Here is an 18,006-nt window from a genome sequence, read left to right as displayed (position 1 = left end):
TGAGTGATGTACTCTCAGTGTGTATCCCATCAGTGGTGCTAAAAATCTTTACACCATATACACATATGTGAGTTTGACTATGATGCAGTAAAACACTGGCTCTAATGGGCAGTGGAGAAGCCTGGCGCAGAGCTGCTGTAATCCTTAACTGGCGAATATGATCTGATCGGTTCTCAGGATGGACTAGCCGATTTTTTTCCTTCTCTGCTGTCTCAATTGCTTGATTCTCTGTATCCTGCACTAGCATCGTTTACATGAGCTCCTCTGCCTCACAGGAAGAAAAGTGGAAAGTTAGGAGGTAGCTATACTATGTACAAATTAACACAGAGCAGTAAACGTTGCCAGGTGATGGTTAAAATGGCATGCAATTTCTTTTAAAACGGGCACTACCATAGCATAATGTGGTGGTCTCCAAGCCTGTTTTTAGAGAAGCCTGTTTCTTCCTTCCTGCAGACATGAGATCCAACCCTAGTCCACCCCACCTGATCTAACTAATTACTGCCTTCATTGAGAAGTCCTTGATTGGCTGAATGTGGTTCTACCACATCCAAAAGGTGTTCTGTTGGATTGAGATCCGATGACTGGGAAGGCCACTGAGGATCACTCAACTTCTCATGTTCATAAGACAATTTGAGCTTTTTATTTGTGTCATGGTTTATTATCATGTGGAAAGTAGCTGTTAGAAGATGAGTAAATAGTGGTCAGGAAGGGATGCACATGTTTAGGAACAATACTCAAGTACTGGCATACAGGTAATGGTTGTTTGGTATTAACAGGGTCAAAGTGTGCCAAGAAAACATTCCCTACACCACCTCTACCAGCCTGGACTGTTAACACAAGGTGGGGTGGGTCCATGGATCTATGCTGTTAGCTACCATCTGGGTACCTGAGCAGAAATTGAGATTGTCAGACCAGGCTGTGTTTCGCCTGTCTTCAGCTGTCCAGTTTTGCAGATCCTGTGAGCATTGCAGCCTCAGCTTTCTGTTCTTGGCTGGTGGAAGTGGACCCAGTGTTGTGCTGTCACCATTCTCCTCACCACAACGGTACAGTGGTAAGTGGTTATCTGAGTCCCCCTTAACCTTTCTGTAGGCCCCATTGATGTCTCTCATCATCAAGGCGTTTCTGTGAACTCTAGTGATGGTTGTTTATGAAAATCTTAGATCAGCAGTTCTAGAAATACTCAAACCAACCCTTCTGGTACTGTCAATCATGCCACACTTGACATCATAAAGATCACAATTTTGTCCCCATTATGATGAATGATGTCCCAATATCTGCATGGTATCATGCATTGCACTTCTGCCACGTGATTGGTTGATAGACAATTGCATGAATGAACAGGTATACAGGCCTCCCTAATAAATTGCTCAGTGCATGTGACCTAACGAACAAGGTCCTAAATATGAAGAATTGATGTTGAGGGCTTCTGAAAATAGAGGCCCTTTCCAAAACCATGTACAGTTCTCCTTCTGTACTATTAATTCTAATGTTTCATGAAGGTTTTTTTGTATTACCCTTTGATTATGATTGGCCTGGCAAGACATTTAGGGCATGTACGGTCTGATCTGTACTTGGCTCTGTGGACTCATGGTTTCTCTCCTTTCAGTGAGAGAGGCCTCAAAATGGAGGGAAAGTCTGAGAATATGCTCACTCCCTCCCTCCCCCTCCCTCTCACTCTGATCTGCTGTGCTAGTCTGAGAGAAAAAGAGTGCACTATGTGGGGTGCGCGTGTGCGCGCATGTGTGTGTGTGTGTGTGGAAGGAAAGGAGGCTCTGAGGAGGCCTAGCTGGCTGATGGAGGCCCTTGCAGCCCTGTCCGCAGAGTAGCAGTGGTGTGGGGGAGGGGAGGCAGTGAGGAGCCCTCAGTGAATGCTCTATACTGCCTCCTGTTGTCAAAAGGGAAAACTCTTTACAGTGGTGGGTGTGGGTACATAGCCATTTGGTTCATAGTGTCTTTCTCTCCGATCGATGTTTATGTCAGTGTGTCTCAGTCTAACTGTAATCACAAAAATGAGCTGGGTCATGACTTCGACAGAATCAATAACCAGTGTAATAACGCCCAAGTCGAGCAACTTTCCATACAGCAGCTGTAGCCCTTTCCCACCCCAAACCAGGACATTACAGCTGCTTGTATTGCTTGTACATGTAGCCTGTATTTTACCAGGATTTACACATTCATTCTTGTCAAATATCATAGCTAATAGAACGCAACATCCTCAGCATTAACTGCAAGCATACAGAAATATGATCCTTTTCTTTCGAACTAACTAACTGAACTAACCACAACAATAAAAACAGCAGCAAAAGAATAATTTTGCTGTATACAAGAAAGGTTGACCGAATGGAAGATGTACGCTTTAGAAATTAGATTTGCACTGCATGAATGATAAATTTACACTCCAGGAATTAGATTTACACTCCAGGAATTAGATCTACACTTCATGAATGGTAGATTTACACTTCAGGAATTAGATTTACCCTCCAGGAATTAGATTTACACTCCATGAATGGTAGATTTGCACTCCAGTAATTAAATTTGCACTCCATGAAAATAGATTTGCACTCCATAAATCAGAATCAGAATCAGAATCAGAATCTCTTTATTTCACCAAGTATGTTACCCATACAAGGAATTTGTCTTGGTGAGAGCAACACGTATGACAAGTAACAAAGAAACACAGAACACAGTCTTAAACTAAAGGAAAATTACACTAAACAATAAATAGGGTAGGGGATAAATAAAAAAAAAAAGTAGAAAGTACTAAAGGTAATAAAGGTAATAAAGAGCTGAAAGATGTATTTACAGAAAAGAAAAGAACATCTGTACAGGTGTGCAAATAGTCATAGTGCAAAATAGGCAGAGTGCAAATAACTGTTCAGTCCGGTTTGGTACAGTTCAGTTGTAAGTTTAGAGGTTTACAGTGGGAGGTGACCACTGTGATTGAGGAGCGCTACAGCTCTGGGGAAGAAGCTGTTAGCATGACGTGTTGTGCTGGTTTTGATGGACCGCAGTCTTCTACCCGATAGATGGTAGATGTACACTCCAGGAATTAGATTTACACTTCAGAAATAGTATATGTACATTCCATGAATGGTAGATACACTTAAGTTCATAAATGTTAGATTTGCTTTCTATGAAAATAGATTTGTACTCCATAAATGGTAGATTTACACTCCATGAATGTTTTAAGTGGTCACTATACTAAAAAGTCAACTGCCTCAACTAAACTAAATCATCATAGAAAAATCCCTTTTTTGTCATCACTGTATTTCCCATAACTATAGCAGTGTTGTGTTCACAGGTGACACCTACCTATTTAATTACCAATAAATACTGTTGTAAAAATGCATGTGTTACTGTGAATGTTTAAATGACTAGAACTGATCTCCCAAAGGCAAGAAGTATGTTATTACATGCAAAAGCTTGAAAAAGAGAGCTGTCAGATAACATTTACCAAGATCTTGATTGGCGTGTTGGGGATATGACGTTTATTATCATGATTAGAAAAGGTCAGGTGATGCAAACTTCAAAGCTTGATCAGTACTTTCAAAAAGTGTCTCTTTAAAACTTGTCCCAAAATTTAGCAACTTTGGACTTCTTTAAGCAGCTGTCTGGAACTTGAATAAAAATAATTGATATCCACTAAGCAAAAGAAGGCAGAAAAAAGATAGCAACACATTGTCTGTATAGGCTGTATATCCAGAGAGCATTTGTGAGGTCAGACACTGATGTTGGACGAGAGGGCCTAGCTTGCAATCACCGTTCTAGTAAATCCCAAAGGTGTTCCATGAAGTTGAGGTCAGGGCTCTGTGCGGGCCAGTCAAATTCTCCTACACCAAAATCACCAAAGCGTGCCTCTATGGACCTTGCTTTGGCACTTTGGCATAGATATTCTTGGCTGAGTAGCTGTGGTTCCTAAATGATTCCACTTTTCAATACCGCTCACAGTTGGTGGTGGAATATCTAGGAGGGAAGACATTTCACCACTGACTTGTTGCAACAGTGGCATCCTATTACAGAACCACACTGGAATTCAGTGAGCTCTTTTGAACCACCCATTCTTTCACTGATGTGTGTAAAGGCAGACAAAGGCTGTCCTTCCATGCACACCATTCATGTTCAGTGTTTCCCTGAGAGTGAACTTATGGTCAGACATTACTCAGTGGAGGAGAGACATGTAGGTCCTTAGATGTTATCTTAAGGCTCTTCTGTGGTGCTATATTTCCTGCCGTATCTGCCATAGTGTGGATTGATGGAGGTTGAACTCTTTAGACGTGGTTTGCAATCTTTTCCAGCTTGGTGGGTTCCTCAGACATCTCAGAGCTTTGTTCGAGACATGGTGCTCTTCCACAAAGCTATGTGGTGAGAACCAGACTTTGAAAGTGAAGACCGAAGTACATGTTCTTCACACATGGGAAGGCCTGCTAAACTCATACCTGATTACCGTTCTCTTGATTGAAACACCTGGCTTCAATTACCCCTTTAAATGAACTCAGGCCCCTTTCACACATATCCGGATATTTTTAAAAACGTAGTGATTTGAGTGATCGGATTTGTATCTGGTTCAAGCGAGCCCTGGGTGCTTTTACACCTGCATTTTTATGTGTCTTGGCCTTAACCAGATGTAATTCTCATAATCAAGACACATGAAGTGACTAGATGTAAATGGAGTCTTCAGAAGGTGGTCTGAGATGCAGTTGACCTACAGCAGTGTCAATGCAACCAAAACCCCTCCCAGTACAACCAAAACTTTCACATATTCCACCCCACGTAGCAAATGTTTTTTCTAGTTTTATAGATCGGACGTAGATCTGACATAAGAAAAAATATATGCAGAAATACAAAAAAATAAAAAAAATAAAAATACCGGATTATTAATCATACTGCATTTTCACAAAACCCACCCCTTCCTTTTTACTTTTATAACTACATTACTGCCACAACTAACACAAACTTCATAAACCCTAAAACCGAACTCTGTGGGACGCCCCAAATTGTGCTAAACTAAATGTTAACCAAATGTACATAATTATACATATTTGTATTGTAAAAAAAAACTTTTTCATTAATAATAAAACAATACCAATATAGTGTATAGGACAAATAATTTTCTTTGGATATCAAGTACTTTTGTATATTAAGCACAGTGAACTGCTTTCACTTAGTGACAAGGTAGATGTAGATAGTTTGTTCATCCCTGCACTTTACTATATAAACTATTTTATAATACTTGTTATACACTGCAGCGGTTATTATATATATATTATAATGTAGTTGTATGTTGTTTACTGTAATTGCACCATCCAGAAGACTGCATTTTTTTCTCTTCTAGCCTGTAGATGGCAGTGTTATACCATGAGTAAAGCAGAGGAACCATTTCCTAATCAGTTGTTAAAATGTTCAGCTTCTATTTGTGTCTGTGAGAATAGTAGGATGTGGTGCAAGTCTTGGCTAATTGAAAGGTGTGGATGGAGAAGGTTGTTATAGTCCAGTGCTCAGGTCTTGTGAGCCAAAGCAGCCTGATTTATGGTCTGCTTCTTATTTCCCTTTGGGCATGATGTAATTGCCTTGAGTACAAGTACTAATAGCTAACCGGTTTCCAGCTGTCTGTTAGTACAATTAAAAAGTGCAGTTATTCACTGTTTTAATCAGAGCTTGACTTGGTTGACTCCAGGGATGGGTAATGGTTTTGTAAGACCTTCTGGGCAGAAGTGTCTCTGCATGTCCCTATTCCCTCCAGTCAAAGTTAACTGGAGATGCATTGAACTGCAAAGTGTCTGGTTACAATACATTCATTAGTCTCCATGAACATGTATCTCCAAAATCACAACTTTAAAAGAGAAGGCTGTAACACTCCTGTCATACAGTGACCTAAATAACTAAGTAAATAACTAAGTAAGCACAAAAAAAATCCCTGATTTCCAGCAGGCATAACATTAAATATTTATGTAATATTTCTTTAACTGTCCTTAATATTTTAAGCACATTTCATTTTTATTATAATATTTTACAGGTAAGTTAAGCTGCATGTACAGTACGTCAGTATGTAGTGACATCCCTTTTGGCTGGTTTCACACCTTTTTGAAGCTCTGACAGTTCTTGTTTGGGGGTTTTTCCTTACCCATCTGGCATATCTGCTAGTGAAATGTTCCCTGTGCCACCGCCTGCAACACAAGCTCAAAGTATGAGCAACACAGCCCATGCTTAACAGTCACTCTATTGACAGTAGAATTTTTGACAAGCACTAGGAAAGCTGTGTGTGCATTTGCAAGTCTATGACAGCAGTGAGTGCAACGTCAATCTTTACCCGAGTTAATGTATGCATCAGAATTTTTGGTCTTCCGTATGGTCTGTATGCATGAACTGGCACTAATCCCCCACACAAGCAAATGTACTTGGCCCACAAAGTGATTCTGAGTCTGTCATTTAAAGTAAAGCTGTGAAACTGAAAGACAGTATCCTGCGCTCGTGACAAGCCTAACACACCCATCAAACTGGAGCAAATGCGCCTCAGAGGCCCTGCCACATGAGCCAATGTGCCGTCCAATAGAACAACATGGCCAATAATAATAGAACAACATGCCGACAGTCACGAAACGCTTGCTTAATGAATATGGCCATGCAGCACACCAGATTTCTCTCATTCATTATCTTTCTTTGGTAAAGAAAAGAGCTCATGAGTACTAATCAGTTTTCAGACAGGTCTGTGTTGTACATACAACAATTGACTTGCAGAGCTTTAGAACCAGACCTGCTTCCCCTCTGCTTTAACATATTCAGAACATATTCAGTTTTGTCTGATCTAACATATTGTTGCTGTCAGAATCTCATAAATGCATTTTCCCATGTCGTATGTTTTCTAAACATGTTTTCTGCTATCTGGACATTGGATAGCTGAACTTACTAGTACATCCCTTTAGTGATCATGATTGACTACAGCTGGTAGTTTATCTGTGCCCACACAAAATGTTGTTTTGTTTGACAGCACTCACTGGAGCTCAGTGCAGATCTAAAAAGGACGATCGTCAGTTTACACAAGTTGGGAGTGTCTCGTGAAATTCTTCTGGAGGAGTACTTATAGTATACATACTTATAGTATGTTTGGAGGAGTAAAGGTGAGCCATTAAAACAGTATTCAAAGTTAATCTGGCTCCCCAGGGCTCCCGGTGTAAATGTACAAAGTATATCTTATGAAAAGCTTCTGCTAAAAAGAATCAATTTAGAATGGGCGGTCCTAAAAGTGGGTCAGGTTTACATCAGCTTACCCCTATCTAACATGCTAACATGGCTCCGCCCTATTTTCAAGTCTGAGCAACATGGTAAGCTAACGCGATGCAGCACCATAGCCAGGGATATCTGCTGACCGCGCGTAGCCAGCCACTGAAGCAGAGAAGTGGAAGGACGACAAGGCATGTAGGGCAGCCTCTCATCCAGTCGTGGCTAGAGCTTGTATCTATATCAGGGCTGGTAACTCGATTACAGTTATCAAAACCTTAGTAAACCCTAAAGATCTGTGAAATCACAGCTGCAATTCAAAGTTAAAAGCTGCTTCTCTGCCTCAAGGCTATGTGCGGTGTTGTGGTAACATAAACAAATTGTATTCAGAATCCCAAGACCATTCTCAGAGAGGTCTGATGAGTAGCAAATGCCAATTTAGCTGATTTTTAAGAAGTGTTTTATCATATTTCTGCTTTGAGTTTTACCTAATATTATACAAAAAATAGTCAGTATATCAAAATGTGTTCCCGGTGTTGACCCCAAGAACACTGTTAAGCATAGTGGTGACCACTACATTCACCTTCTGAGGGGGAAAGATGCATAAAATAAGGCCTGGAGTCAAGAGAGTGTGTTCGGAGACAATGGAAAAAATAGAATGTGGTAAAGTTGTGTTCTCTAACTACAGGTAGTAAAAATTTACTCCAGTGACAGTTGTATACCTTCTTTATACCAATGCAGTATCCGTTAAGTCAGAACTTCAAAAATGGAATGGTTTGTGAGGACAGTGATGATATATGGGAATTTGTACAGAGCCAGATGAATCGATGGCTGTACATATGGCTGGATGGTCATGCTATAGGTCAAGTTGGCCAGCGCTGAGCAGTGTGATTACGCAAGGAAAATCGCAGTGGGGCTGTCCAACGCACAGTTGGAACTTTCTCCACTCAGTTCCTGTTCTGGTCCCTCGCCACAAGAGCAATCTGTGCCCTCTTCTGTCTCCTGGATCACTGTGTCCTCTGTCAATACACTGTTTATGGTGATGAGATCATTTACCAAGATTAGACACGACACAGTTTCGGAGAGAGCTCGCCTTCATTCTGTGCAGATTTTCGGCTATGCATGTTTATGCATTAAGCCGATCAAGGTGAAGAAAGGCTTTTTGCATATTCAATGGAAAATTAACATTTTAAGATGTCCTTTTAAAAATGCATGATTGATTTCCACTCGACGAGAAAGATTCAATCTTAGAAGCCTGAAACCATCAGGCGCAGTCTCTTTACATATGGCAAGGAAGATGTGTGCTATATGCATGCATTGATTTGTGAGCTGATTGAAAGCCTAAAGCACAGACATTCATTTAGTCTTTAAACGGAATACAGCTCCAAATCAGCTCCCTCCATTCCACCACACGCCCTCTCTGTCCCTCTCTCTCTATCTCTGTCTCTATCTGTCTTTATTTCAAACACTCTCACACAGAACCTGAACACGACTTCCATCTCCAGCCATGCTAACTCTTTATTCTCCACGTAATAAAAGCTCAAGGTCGGTGGATTGGCTGGCAAAAGCTGACATACAAAAGCATCTGCTACAGTCCACACTGAGGAAGGTGCTGCTGCAGCTGCTTTTGATACTGTGAGATTGTGAGTGTGTGTGCTCGCGTGTGTGGGACGAATGTTGGAGTGTTGCTGGTCAACAGAAAAGTAGATTTGTCCATCAGTGCACTATTCTCACTCCCCAATAAAGGCAGGTTAATGTAGCGTGTCATGCCTTTACTAACAAAGACTGCATGGAGTTAAACTGTGTGGAGTTGTTACTTTATTCCAGCCCTGCTTATACGAACCAATGAAAAACAGGCTTCCATGAATGGTAAAGATGATAATAATATGTTTATTTTATACAGCGCCTTTCTCGAAATCAAGGACACTTTATAATAGCAACCGTGACGTGAAGTCACTTAGCTGGCCCAGATAGAGTGCTTATGCTCAGCCTCAGAGCCTTCAGAGCCACAATGTACAGTTGCTTAACAGCCAGCACAAGAAACCTGCCAGCTGCGATGCAGAGTCCCTCAGCGTCAGGCCCGGAGAGCTTCCAAGCTGTGACACTGTCACTCCGGCGGGTCCAGGACACCACTGAGCCACGATGTAGAGTCACTGAAACTATAAGCCTTGAGAACCATGGATCCAACAGGCCCAGAGAGCTTCATTACATTAAGACATTATGAACTTAAAAATGGATTAGGGAGGGTTAGGGAGGGGAGACTACAGTGTGTTAAAAAAAAAAAAAGCCTTAGCAACATCTAACAGCAGTGGAAGGGTACAGGGCGTAACATTTCCCCTCAGAAGTGAACTCTCTTGAGGCTGGAATTTGACCTAATACAACAAACTGATGTCTGCCGTAACAGAAGTGAAGCTGTGATGTCAGGAAGGCAGGCCCGGCAAACCTCTGAGCAGAAAAATTACTTCAGGTGCCAAGACGAGAATTCTACTAGTTGTGATGTAAAAAAAACACTGGGGAAAAGTCATCCATACATCCCAATAAGAGCATTTTTTCCACATGGGGTGATTAATGAAAAATAAAAATATTGGCTTGTTGTATTCCAAAAGTGATGGTGCTCATGCTCCATTAGGTCCACTGCTCATGTGGCCTATAAGATCGCAAGCATGAGTGTGCTAGTTTAGACCTTTAATTGGCCATTCATTTTACTGTATATAACATAAAATAACATGTATATCTGCCGTCCAGTAAAAAAACATGTATCTCAATTTTCCACATTCCATTGGTTTGAATCCTGTAGCTGCTCTGTACACTGTGTAAATAGTTATTGATGAATAGACCAGTATAAATGCTCTAAATTACTTGGAATAAACTCATATTTCATATTGACATCCATTCAAAGTCCATTCAAACATTTTTGCCTTTTCTTGTAAAGTCACCATTTTGGAGATACGTGTTTTTCTTTGGACAGCAACAATATACACATGTTTTAGACTCAAGAAACAAGAAATTCCAGTTAAGTTAAAAGTTAAGAATTGCATAATCCACTTAACCCCAAGGTAAAGTATGTAATGGTCAGCAACATTCAAAAACAGCTTAAAAGTAAAAATGCATAAACAAAATCAGGGCATGGGTAAATGTTTTGCTTTTCTTTGGAAGATGAATGAGTTTTTAATGTAGCTCTTTGAGCTATTCATTACTCAGCTGTTTCCATTCCCCTCCTGATCTGTGTGCGTGTGTCAAACAACCCACGCAAATACACCCTTAATGATGAATGACTGAAAACATCCATTATCATTATATACCTTTCTCACCTATTGGTTGATTAATGAGCTTATTAGCTGTCTTTACTGTGTTCCAGAGCTATGATGATGATATTATTTACCGCAAAGTGCGATAATGAAAACGAACACAGCACAGCGCCCTTTCCAGAAGGACCTGCTGAGCAGAAGAATGTCATCTCTGACCCAGTTCATTGTTTCCTTCCTTGTCATTTTATTAATAACTTCTAAAAATCTGGGGGAAAGACTGCTTTGGGCCACAGGTCTTCTTACCCACACACACCCACACACATGCACCTTAAACAGTCAGGTCCATAAGTATTTGGACAGTGACACAATTTTGCTAATTTTGCTTCTGTGTACCACCACAGTGGATCTGAAATGAAGTAATCAGGATGTGATCGAAGTGTAGACTTTCAGCTTTAATTCAAGTGGTTCAACTCAAATGAACAGCTAGCCACACTTGAAATGAACTCCTGACCACTAACACTAACTAACAGGCCCTTCCTGGCCATGAAGCTGCTTATCTGTCAACTGTCCACTAAATAACAAATACTGTGTCACTGTCCAAATACTAATGAGTTGACCAAATTGTTATGGTCAGCAGTCTGGATCAGAGCATCTCAGAAACAGCAAGGCTTGTAGGGGGCTCCTGGTTAGCTATGTTGGATAACTACTGACAGTAGTCAGAGGAAGGACGAATCAAAAACTGCTGACAGTGTTTTGCAGGCCCAAGGTTCACCAATATGTGAGGGCAAGGAAATCTATTTCATGTGGGCAGAACTGACAGAAGAGCAACAGTGGGAAAAGTCTCAAAAATGTTTAATGATGTTCCAGAAGAAATATCTCACAACACACAGTGCATCACATTCTGACCAATCAGCAGAATGTGTACTGTACAGAGTGTGTACTGTACAGAGTGTGGACTTTATAGAGTGTGGACTGTATAGAATGTGGACTGTATAGAGTGTGGACTGTACAGACTATGGACTGTATAGAATGTGAACTGTATAGAGATTGGACTGTACAGACTATGGACTGTATAGAATGTGGACTGTATAGAGTGTGGACTGTACAGGGTGTGGACTGTATAGAGTGTGGACTGCACAGGGTGTGGACTGTATAGAATGTGGACTGTATAGAGTGTGGACTGTATAAAGAGTGGAATATACAGAGTGTGGACTGTATTGAGTATTGACTGTATAGAGTGTGGACTGTATAGAGTGTGGACTGTATAGAGTGTGGACTGTATAGAATGTGGACTGTACAGACTGGACTGTACAGAGTGTAGACTGTATAGAGTGTGGACTGTACAGACTATGGACTGTACAGACTATGGACTGTACAGAGTGTGGACTATACAGAGTGTGGACTGTACAGAGTGTGAACTATACAGAGTGTGGACTGTACAGAGTGTAGGAAAGTTTTCTTTAATATGGGTTCTATAATAGCAGATCCTGGAATCAGAACACCTAGCTGGCCTTTCAGTCAATTAATTTAGCTAATAGTGAGATAGCAAGAGCTGAAGCTAATGTCACTCCAAGGACTAATAGTCAGTAATGCAATAAAACCGCTGTGAAGCTCTATTTTTCTCATTTATATACAGTTGTTTTGAAGCCGTTAAACCCAAAAACAAGCATAAATTACCTCATATCAGGGTAAGAAGACTTCTTTGAGCTCACAGGGCATTTAAAAGGATTTTTCGTCCTGAATAAATGTACGCAATAACAAAGATAAAGACAAATGACTTTGGAACCTCAGTGTGGTTTTACACTAATGACTACAGGTGCATAATGCATAATGCATAAATGCTTAATGGCTGGCGACCTTAGAGTGATTCATTCATTCCAGCTTGAACATACTACTAGTAAAAGTATTGCTCATTCTGTAACCATTCAGCAAAGACATCCATTACACTGCAAAGCTCAATCATTTCCTTACCTCACCTACCAAAAGAGTCTGAAAACTGCTGCTTGGAGAAGGTCCTTTTCTTCTTTTTGGGGGCTATTTTTGGTGGAACGACGACAGCTTAGAAACTTATTGCGTGGGCAACCGTGGAAGTGGTTGTGTGTGTGCCTTCATGGTTTTCTGAGAACTACAAGACAAAAGAGCATGCTAATTGGAGACCTTTGTCTAAAGGCAAGACAGCTGAGTGGATAAGGGGTCAGAAATAGCACTGATATTCTGGAAGCTGATAAGAAAAACAATAAGGAATGAAAAAGCAGATATTCTTAAATAGAAATCCTCACCTTTTCCAAAATACCAGCCATCACACGCTGTCCCACTTTTCTCCAGCTTCCTCGCTAAGGTGTCTGAGTGATTAATGCAACTGTCCTCACTGACTTTGGTCACTTGCGTGCCAGGTCATTCAGGATGACTCACACAGACGGCTCACTTCTAGACGTTTACGTCTCATTCGTAAAGTCTCCGGCAAGAATACACTCATGATGATTATAGATGTGCCGTCTTGTTGTAGTTCTCTAATAGCAGCTGGAAGAGCCTCTGGTATTTTTGCCATTTTTGTCTTTAGGAAAACTGAATGGCACTTTTGAAAAAACACCCCATCGACTTAAGTTCCCAAAATCGACATGTTTTGTCGATGAGAAATAATTCAAGCAGGGTGTTAATTGCAATTTAAGCTAGACTAGCCAACAAACTAGGCAGAAAGAACTTTAACGGTAGCTGGCTTGCTCACGGATGGTGATTTTTGACTGTTTTTGAAGATTGCTGACAAAAGCCTCAGGTCGGGGACAAGTCAGAGTTTGCTCTGCACTGGCACGGTTGCTATGCATGAACTGTTAAAAGATGTGATCCGAGAGCTCGCAGAGTGATCGCTGATGCCTTAAAAGCCCCCTAGCAAGTTTAATATCTGGACCTATTGATGACTCTAAATGCCGTAGTGTGAAAAGTGTTGTGACTGGAAGTGTAGCCACTAGCAACAAGCACAAGACACGTGGTGAGGAGAAAGCTAAGGATGGAGACATCCAATCTAAAATATTGCGCATGGCATTTTTGTGACAAAATATGTTTTTGGCAGGCAGACCAGGGTTCTCATTAAGTGAGATTTGGTGTTTGAGGGGTGGGGCGAAATTTCCACTGTTTTTAACGTAGGTGCACACACCAGCACAGACAGTCGGCATTGACATGTAGCACGTTAGCTGATGCTAACAGATACATTCAGAAATTTCGTTTTAATTCCATTACATTTAAGTGTAGTGTAAAATAAACATGAGCTGTGATGCACATAATATGTGCTATAGACATACAGTTTGTTTCAGTGAGTGGTAGCTTTCAACTTGCATGCAGCCTTTAGTCATTTGTATTTTTTCTACAGTATTGGCTTTGGAACATTTATTTTTTTTGACCACAGAATGTGGATCGGGCGAATTTTCAAAGGCATCTTTTAATTTTCCCATAGACAAAAACAGTCATTATGTCCTAGACCCCTCATTGAGTCCGTCCCCTCTAAGTTAGTATGAGAGTAAAACCCTGTCCTACATCCCCATTCAAATATAGCTTTACAATTAAGGCCATTCAGCTCATGGGGCCATTGTGTCATTAGCATGGGGAATGCTTCAATTTATATATTCTACACATCCATGAATAATCTGAATAATAAATGGTATGTACAGTAACAAGATCATTTTTTGTGACTTCAAAATGGCTTCACCCTCCTATTGAGGCGTAGATGTAGATGTGTTCACGAAGGCTGCTTTTCTTAAATATACCTTTCCATGTTAGCATGTGCTGCCATAGCAAGCACTTCAAATTGATTTAGGTAAGTGTTACAGTGATGTTAGTTCAATCTCTCTCTTTCTCTGTTCGCCTTCTCGAAATGTGGGCAGTACATATGCATGTGCACATACATGCCTGCACACACATACACCCAACAAACAAGCTAACGCACTAATACGCATGCACTGTAGCCCTCTTCAAATGGATGTCATTTTTACAAAGAGAAGAACATTTCACAGACTCAAGGCCACAGGATGAATGTGTGTGGGCATAAATTGCAGACAGCTTTTGCACCAAATGGCAGTCTAAAAAACAGCGTAGCTGTGCACTGAGAGCCTGTACCATCTAGCACGGAGGATCAGAAAGCATTGTAATGAAAATAAATAAACAATGACAATAGCATAGTTTGTATCTCAGTAATGTTCAATAAAGCGAGTTATAATAAAGGCTTATTTGAATCTGATCATTAGCCTGTTTAAAGCTCGTATAATCATGTGGATGACCATATGCTGGAAAACTAAAAGTAAATGTTCATTTTCTCTGTGGTGGGCCGATAATGATGCTATAAAAATGCAAAAAAAAAAAAAAAAAAACTAAACAAATTCCACATTTGGAGCCGCATGCAAAGAGTCAGTGTGATGGAACAGTAATGTGTAATGTGAGAGCACAGCGTAGTGCGCTGAATGGAGTGCCTGTGGGCCGATTATAGGTTGTCTCATAATGGCCTGCCAGTAGACTGTCACCAACAGCACCAACAACACCCAGCCAACCCACATCTGACTAATTATACACAGGCCTTCATTTTTTGGGCCTGTGGGTCAGTGACCAAAATTTCCCATTTAGAAACGTTCACAGAATTCAAGAGAGATCTTCATTCACACTGGTAGTCTCTCTTTTCAAAATTACTGTGCACTGACAGTAAATTTCCTCTTCACTCGCTTTACCAAGGTCAGCCACTAAACTTTGGGATTTGTCCACCGCTGCTCTGAGTGGTTGTGGGCTCGAGTGTGAAGGCGGAAAGTCTTGGCTGACGCTTTGTGACATGTTGGGCATGTCAAGGTGAAGGTTGCTAATACTGTCTATGTGCTCGCAGACCATCTGAAGAAGCTAGGTTCAACATTAGTGTCAATGTTTGTTGTACAGTGGCTGTTATGGAAGCACTTTTTCTTCTCCAGTACTAAAACCTTGGTGAACATGGGGTTTATTGTGTGTCCTGCTGGCTAATCTGTATACTCATAACCCTTTTAATAGCCCTGTTGTGCTGTAAAACATTAGTTCTGCTAGCCTGTTGTGTAGGCACTTAGTGTGCTAACCAGCTAGCCAAACTAACTTTTAACAGAAAGATTTTATACAAAGAGAGATTATTTTAAGAAGTCTGACCATACAATACGAAATACGGCATGGAAATAATAGCTTTGCCATCTGCTTTATAAAACCATGCTGTAGAACAGTTATTTTTGCTTCTGTATTGCCTTTAGCTCGCTAACTAACAAACTAGAACAGTATTGATATATAACCAAGGAAATAGTTTGTAACTTATATGCTTATATATAGCTTTGTCCACCTTTTCTTCAGGTTCAAAATGGTTACCACCATTTCTAGGCTCAGCTGCTAAAGTCAACACTCGCTCAGACTTCACTTGAGATAATTAGCAATGAAATGGCCATTTAGACCTTTCTTTAAAATCGGAGAACTTTATTTGAGATGGTCATCCAAATGTACCATGCTCAAACTGCTGAAACAAACTGCACTAGCTACTACTGGAAGAAATGCCCAGATAGCAAAAGGGTAGCGGGCCAACATTGGACCACTGTGGGCGAAGCAGGCAGCCAACTAGAAGCTGCCACCAACAGTGCACTGTTTTTTTTTCATTGCTTTGTTTTCCAGGCAGTCCACTTGCAGTAGATTTTTAGACAAATGCTGCTTTTTTACCACTGATATTCCATTGATGGTACAGGGTACTTTAAAAATAAAAAATTGCAATTCATCCATTTCCTTTCTTAAAATGATACATTAATAATACATTATTTAACAGCTAACGTCACATTATTTCTGTAAGGCACAGGACATTCAGATGAAGACCCATTACTAATCTTGTAATCAATACAAAATAGAAATATGACAGGAAAGATGATGATGAGCAAAAAGGGTTTGTTTCTACAATAAACTTTAAAATAACTGAACACACACATACACATGACATTCTCCATTCTTCCTTTCCTTTTGAAGATGCAGTTGGTATGTCCCAGCTGTAAGTATTATTTCTCATGTTTCGTGTTTTGTGTTGCATAATAGAACAGTCAATTGGTGCAGCGCAACAGATAACACCACTAGTTGCCACTGCGCTACCACACCATGTGGGAGACTGGGGTTTGATTCCCAGTCTGGGTGACTATGCTGCACTACACCAATAAGTCCTCGGGCAAGACTCCTAACATTACATTGGCCCACCTCTGTAATACGAGTTACCTTGTAAGTTGCTTTGGATAAGAGCATCAGCTAAATGCCATAAATGTAAATGTCTGAAATTTGGATATAGCTGATATTCCAATATAGAGTCTCATACTTAGACACCCTATTTGTTATTCCAATATTAATGTTAAGCTAAAGACGACTGTTTACTTTACTTTGCTTTATGGTAAACACCAATCAGCCATAGCATTATTACCACCTGCCTAATATTGAGTAGGTCCCCCTTGTGCCTCCACAACAGATCTGATCAATTGAGACTGATCTCCACAAGACCTCTAAAGTTATCTGGCACCAAGATGTTAGCAGTGGATTCTTTAATTCCTGTAAGTTGTGCATTGGGGCCTCCATGAGCATTGCCCATGACTCTGTCTCAACTGTCACAAGTTGTCCTTTCTTAAACCACTTTTGGTAGGTACTGACCACGGAATACCAGAAACACCTCACAAAACCTGCCTGATGTTTTGAAGATGTTCTGACCCAGTCGTCTAGGCATCACAATTTAGGCCTTGCTCATATTCTTATACTTGACCATTTTTCCTGCTTTTAACACCTTCCTTTCCATCAAAAGCTGACTGTTCACCTGCTGCCTAATATATCCCATCGATGGATAGATGCCACTGTAGATGGAGATAATCAATGATTTTCTCTTCACCTATCAACCAGTCGTGTTAATGTAATATCATGCAGATTTCAAGCTAGATTTACTACAGCTGGACCATCAAATATCTGCCTGCTGGACAGATGTGGTCTGTGAGGTTGCTCCAATCTATTCTCCAAACTTTTCTTCCTGTTCTTAGTTCTCAGTGATGTGAAATCTATACAAATAGACTACAACGTTAAACACTGTTCAATATTCAGCAACTACTGAAACATAGAGGTGAATATAGAGGATATGCTAATGCCTCCTAATGTAGAAAACAAATGTTGTTAAGTTTGTTCTTAGAAATGTTTTAACTAAAAGGTCTACATCAGATTCATGATGTGGTTTTAAACTGTAGAACTGTTCACAGCTCTGCTCCTATAATGATGGATCTCAAATAAGTAAATATTGATGAATGTTACAATCTTTGTCAAATGAAAACTGTGAAAGTACTCATTACACCGAAAATAGTAAGTAAGGCCCATTGTCTTTGCATTAGGTCCTAAAGAACAAGAGAAGAAGTGACTGTGAGGTTGCATCATACCCAATTATGCTGAAAAGAGAGAAGAAAGCCACAGCATATGAAGCATAGCATGGGTTAGTCATCTCAGCTGGAATTTTAAGGAATTTTTCAGAATATTTAGGGCTCAGTAAACAAAGTAACCA

This window comes from Salminus brasiliensis, chromosome 14 (assembly GCF_030463535.1).
Source record: "Salminus brasiliensis chromosome 14, fSalBra1.hap2, whole genome shotgun sequence".
Classification (NCBI taxonomy): domain Eukaryota; kingdom Metazoa; phylum Chordata; class Actinopteri; order Characiformes; family Bryconidae; genus Salminus; species Salminus brasiliensis.
Note: the sequence above shows the minus strand (reverse complement) of the source record.